Here is a 6292-nt window from a genome sequence, read left to right as displayed (position 1 = left end):
ATCAAGATCCAACAAAGTCCCTATCAGGCATTTGGTTCATCAGTTTCTTAAGGCTCTTTTGGAATCCACCCCAGTTTTCCCTGTATCTTCCTCATGCCATTTACTTCTTGAAGAAAGTCCTTAATTATTATAGCAGGTTACTGTTTTACTTGTGTCAAGAGTTGCAGGATTGTGTAATGGTGAAAATTTTTTGTTCTTAATCTTCTCTTAGCCCCCTTAACGTTCCACCTTCAGCCTGGAAGAACTAAGCCTGGGCCCCCGTTAAGGGGAAACTCCCAGCTTTCAAAGACTTAGATTCTCATTAGCCTGCTTCTCTCAGCATCCCCTCCAATCATCCCCTCGACCTCCCTCGTTGCTGACCTCAGCCTGTTCTCCATTACCCTTCGGCCCAGCCTGGGCTCCCCAGGGTGGCACACAGAATTACAACTCCAGATGTGGACTGACCAGGGAAGCATCTATTGAAATGATTATTTCCCTTGATCTGGACGCTGTCCCTCTGTTAATATAAATTAAGATCTCATAGTTCATTCTCCAACTCAAAGTCTTGACTCCTTTTCCCCCTTGAAATTAACTAAGGCACCTAAGGTGTGTTTGTACGTGTGCCTGCTTTCTCATAGAAACTTCTGATGCCTGGTTGTACACTTTGCAGTGGAATATTTGAACCCAAATGCAGGTTTTTGTTTTCATTTATTTGCACTACATTTCATTTTGTTGATTTCCATCCATCTGTACAGTCTGTAGATATCTTCTTGAACCCTGACTTTTATAACTTACACATCTGAGAAGCACATTTCTCTGTGTTGCAAAGTCAAATACAGATCCCTGGAGCTCCCCTTCCCGTGTAACATTGATACATTGCCTCTTTGACCTCTTTGGTTCAATCAAGTATAAATCCACTGAACTGTACCATCACCCAGGCTTCAGTTCTCCATGAACTCTATGAGAGTATCATGAAAGACTTTGAGAAGCGCCTATCTTAAACCAAGAAACTTTTCACTTATTTCCCACAGAACCATTTCATTTTTCCTTTTATCATTCACTGCATCTCACTAAATAGTCCAAAGGATGTCCTTGACCTCAATTATGAAAGGCAGCCCCTACATACCAAAACTAGATTGTTTTGCTAAAAATTTTGATATATGCCGTACTCTGCTTACAAATACATAATTTCTAATCTTAGAAATGTGGAGTGAAAAAGTGTTCCCTAAGTTGTTTTAACAGAAAACAATTTTTCTCTTTATTGCTATTCCTCTTCTTTCACTTTGTCTAACTCTAAATTTTGTCTTATCCTTTTGATATTTTAGACCAAATATTCATCGACTTCAATATGTGTCTCTTCAGGAAAATATTTTCTAATATTCTAAAATTCCTTAAGAGCATCTTTATATTTATTTAGGCTCTCTTAAATGTGTCTTATGATAAATACCATATGTATATAGTATAAATTGAAACTGTTTATTCATTTTTACATCCTCTAGGAGGAAATGGCATGCTTAAGTCTACATACTACTCTGACAGAAAGACAGAATGCAAAAAGTTACTGCCAAATCCAGCCATGAATACAATAAATTCAATTTCAAAATAAGCTGAGAGACTGAGAGACTTTTTATAATGTTCTAAAAGAAAATCCCACACTCTCTAAATCCATAAAATGATAGGCCTTTATGCGAGATCTGAAGATGGGGTGAACTTGCTTGAGTATCTTGCAGAACCACCATTAGGCTCTGCCTCTGAGCCAGCCAACTTAGTTCAGTGACGTGGATGTGGCCAGGTGAACTTGACGCGTTCCCATTTTCACTGTCACTCATCCAAGGAACATTTGTGTGCAGGGCAGGTGTTCAGGAAGTGCTGCTGGTTTAGGATTGCAGGGAACTTGCAGCGCTCCCTCTGCTTGATGGGGTGATCACACTCTTGGAAGATTTCACATTCTTTTTCAACCAGGGCTAGCCCTGCATTCCAAATGGAAAACGGCCAAGCTCTGGACAACAACAGATGGCTCTGTCTCTGCAAGATGCAAACTTGATCCTACTTAGGGAATTTTTTTTTTTTCTGCTAAAATAGTACACAAAGCAGTAAATAAAGCAAATATTCTGTAGGATTCCTAGGTTGGGGGGAGGGGGTGCAGAGAAAGTTTCTCTGTCAAAGCTGACATTTCAAAAACATTTCCAGCCTGGGTAAGATGCATGGCTTTTCGGTTATTCAGCTCCAGTAATGCTTCAGGGAGACATTCTAAATGTAGCTATATTAATGGAGCTCATAACTTTACTGGTAGATTAATGAGGATCTGAAAGATAGGGTAAGTCTGATCTGTTACTGGATAATCTGGTGATTAATGTTTGTGATGTAATAAGGAAGCCCTAATTAGGAAACTACAGGGGGAAAACCCCAACAGGCTTTTTCACTTAACCAAAGCTTCCACCATAGAAGGAAATTTTGAAGTGCCATTTAATAAGCTTTATGGACTCAGGATGTAAAATCAGAGTAAAGCCTATTAAATGGTGAATAGAGTCAATAACATTATGATCCACTGAGACTTCATATCTTTCCGTATGAAAATTCCTAAATCAGAACAAATTACTGTGAAAATATGATTTGTGGTTACAATAAGAAACTGGCCTGTGTTTGTGATGTTTCAACTCTACTTTATGGTCAGTTCTTTTAAGAGTATGGGAAACATACGGCACCATTTTCAAGGGAACACTCACTTACAATCCAGTTTTCACATCATAGCTTTTCATAAATTCATTCAAAGCATTAACAGACAAAAACAAAGACTTCCATTTTTTAAGTTAATTTTATTCCCCCTTTTCTTTGGGCCAATAAAAACATTTTAGGATGCCGGTTCTTAGTAATAGTTTTGCCTGCATACATAGCATATACATCTTATTGAAAGAAAATTCTGGAAATAAAAACCTAAAGAGATATTAAAGTACCTTGCTCAGACATGTGCATTGTGAGAAAGACATTTTCCTTACATTTGAAATATATATGAAACAATGATTCAGCCTTCTAAGTAATACTGGTAAAATGCTTTTTTGCATCCTATTTAGTAGTTTCTAGAGGTTAATGACCAGATTCTAGAGGTTAATGACCAGCTGAAGAAGATCAATGGCCGAGGCTTTGTCAGAACTATTAACCTCAACCAATCATTAATTGCTAGAAATGTCTTGGGTCTACAAGGTTAGCTCTTATACAAGATTAAGGAGAAAAAAATATAAACTCTTGAAACTGCCTTTATGGGCTATGCCCTTTAATTTAGAATGTACATGACAATTATTGTTTTGTAGATTAGTCATTCTGGTGGCTCAAACCATCATTCAATATTCTGCCCAACAGTTTTATAACTGAAGGTCTTATCTTTAAAAAGGAAATAAAGTCTGTATTAATTGCTAGCTACTTCAGTTTATTATTTTTATATCCCTTGCCAGAGATGGTTTTATGTTTTGTCCCTTTGCATACAGGCTTTTATCCCTTAGAAAAGTTTATTCATTTGTCCATAAGTCCACTGGAGTACATACTGAAAATGGTCAGGGATAAAATCAAGAAATCTTCTCAAACTACAGCAATTTAAGCAATCGCCTCATTTTTCAGGTCTTAGAAAATGCTCTCTGAATCCTTCGGTTTCACACTTGTCACTGAAGGCTTTGTATTGGGCAAAGAAAACATCTTAGATGTCTCTGTGATGTCCATTTTATTTTTAGCACCTAGGAGGCCCTCAAAATGCTGTGTCAATTTACCACACAAATGTGAACCAAGTCTCCTGATGGGTATCTTTAGACACACGAGCACTTCTTATTTTCAAAAGTCCTGCTTTCCCAGTGCAGCTGTTCAAAACATATTAATGCCCATAACATATTAATAAGTAAAAGAAGAAAGTATGTAAAATATGATCCATTTTTTTGAAAGAAGAGGAAAATATTAAGCTATTTGAATTATTAAATAAGGTTACACAACTATGTAATTAGGTGTCTCTCTTTTTTAAAAAAAACTCCAGGTTCCTTAAAGAACAGATGAGTTGGGAAGTTTTAGGCAAACAAAACAAAAATCCTCAAAGCATTGTAATTAGTCTTGCCTTCCATCAATCACCATTTCTTATTTAACCTCTCACCCTCAAATGGTGTTGCAGGGAGGGAAAGTTTGTGTGGCAGGCTTGGGGGTGAGGGCAGTTATAAAATGCAAATTATATAGAAGAAGGCTCCAGCTATAACAACTGCTTATGTTTATTCAGAGCCATCCTTTGAGACTCAAAGTGTTTTAGAAATGTTATCTCCTTAATCCCCTGGAATGAGTGGGTGGCAACTCTTGCTCTTGACAGATATTTTATCTATGCTACAGAAAGAAAAATTAAATGTCAGCAACAGATCTTAAAAATTGGATGATGAGAAAGATTAATTTAATGTATTCCCTCAAGAATAATTCAGAGAAATCTACACTCTTTTCACCTACAATTTTTAACATCTTCCAATATGCAAAGTTCCCATGTTGTAAGATTCTCAAGAAAATGCTGGCTGGGTGCTATGGCTCATACCTGTAATCCTAGCACTCTGGGAGGTTGAGGTGGAAGGATCACTTGAGGCTAGGAGCTCCAGACCAGCCTGAGCAAGAATGAGACCTGGTCTCTACAAAGAGTAGAAAAATGACGAGGCATAGTGGCATCTACATGTGGTTCCAGTTACTAAGGAGGCTGAGGCCCAACTGCTTGAGCCCATGAGTTTGAGGTTGCAGTGAGCTGTGATCACCCCATTATACACTAGGTGACACAGAGAGACTCTGTCTCCAAGAAAAACACAGAGGTCAGAGCTCTGGGAGGGAAATTTGGTGGCTGGAGAGAGGGACTGAGGAGCAGCAGACTTTTCACTGTATATTCTTTTATACCTTTTGAATCTACACATTCAGAAAACAGAACAGTCTTCAAGAGGGCAAATTTACTCACACCTTCAATGTTCCTTCCATTACTCAGGAAACAGTAGCTGTGCTTTATTACTACCTCATCTTTTTTTGCTAATATTCTGATAGAAATTATTGAAAAAAATCAGTACACAACAGTCCATATCACACGCGTAAGTTGAGAGACGAGAATTGCAGTGGGTTGAAAGGCTCTTTGAAGCCCCTGCTTTCTCTGTGGATTCACATATTTACAGATGCTCCATGATCTGCAATGGGACTAAAGTCATGAAGCTGAAAAATCATCACGTAAAAAAAAAAAAATCCTAAATTAAAGCATCTTTAAGTCAAGGATGTTTGCAGTGTGCTTTGTTCATCTGAGTGGTCCACGGCACTAAAAATATTTCAGATATGTGTACAAACCACCAAGAGTTTTGAAAAGCTTTTAAAAGTTTTAAAAGGAGATAACTTTTTTCCTTTTCCTGATTTCACTTGGCCTTCAACTCCTTATTAATCTTGGTCTTGATTGAATAAAATAGATGTCCTGAGCTGGCTAATCACGAAATACAACTTCAGAGTGGAAACAAGAAAAGAACTTAATCGGGGTAATTGGTGATGCTGGGTGAGAAATGTACTGAATGATTGTATACAAAATTTTGCACCCACCTCCCACTGTTTGACATTTGTTCAGTAAATCTCAGGGGTAGCATTCTTTACAAACAGACCAAGTCTGCCACCACAGGACACAGTTTCTGTCCTGACTTCTGTGAGCTCCAGAACCACTGGGCTCTAATGCATAAGGAAAAACTGCCTGGGGATGTTGTGAAAATGCAGATTCAGGTTCAGTTGGTTTGGAAAGGAGCCTAAATCCATCCTCCCTCCCTCCCCTTCCTCCTCTTCCTTCCTTCCTTCTGTTGCTCAGGCTGGAGTGTAATGGCCTGATCATGGCTCACTATAACCTCCAGATCCAGAGCTCAAGCCGTCCTCTTACTTTAGCCTCCTGAGTAGCTGGGACTACAGGTATGCACCACCACTGGGCTAATTTCTCTATTTTCTGTAGAGATGGCAGAGGGTCTCCCTCTGCTGCCCAGGCTGGTCTCAAACTCCCAACCTCAGGCAGTCCTCCCACTTCAGCCTGCCAAAGCTCTGGGATTATGGGCATGAACCACTGCACCCAGCCAGATTCTGCACTAACTTATTCCCAGGAAACATCCTTTTTGCTCCTCCAGGGAGCACTTAGACAAGAACCTGCATCTGTTGCAACTGGGTTCCTAGACATGTAACTGACTATCCTGGTTCTAACAATTAAAGGTTCCTTGATTGCATTAATGTACACAGCTATGATTTAATAATAAAAAAAATAAAGGTCCCTTTTTCTCATGTAACAAGAAGTCTGGGGATTGGCAGA

The sequence above is a fragment of the Nycticebus coucang genome, chromosome 2, assembly GCF_027406575.1.
Source record: "Nycticebus coucang isolate mNycCou1 chromosome 2, mNycCou1.pri, whole genome shotgun sequence".
NCBI classification, from domain to species: Eukaryota; Metazoa; Chordata; class Mammalia; order Primates; family Lorisidae; genus Nycticebus; species Nycticebus coucang.
The sequence above is the reverse complement of the archived record's forward strand: the minus strand, read 5'-3'. Positions refer to the sequence as shown.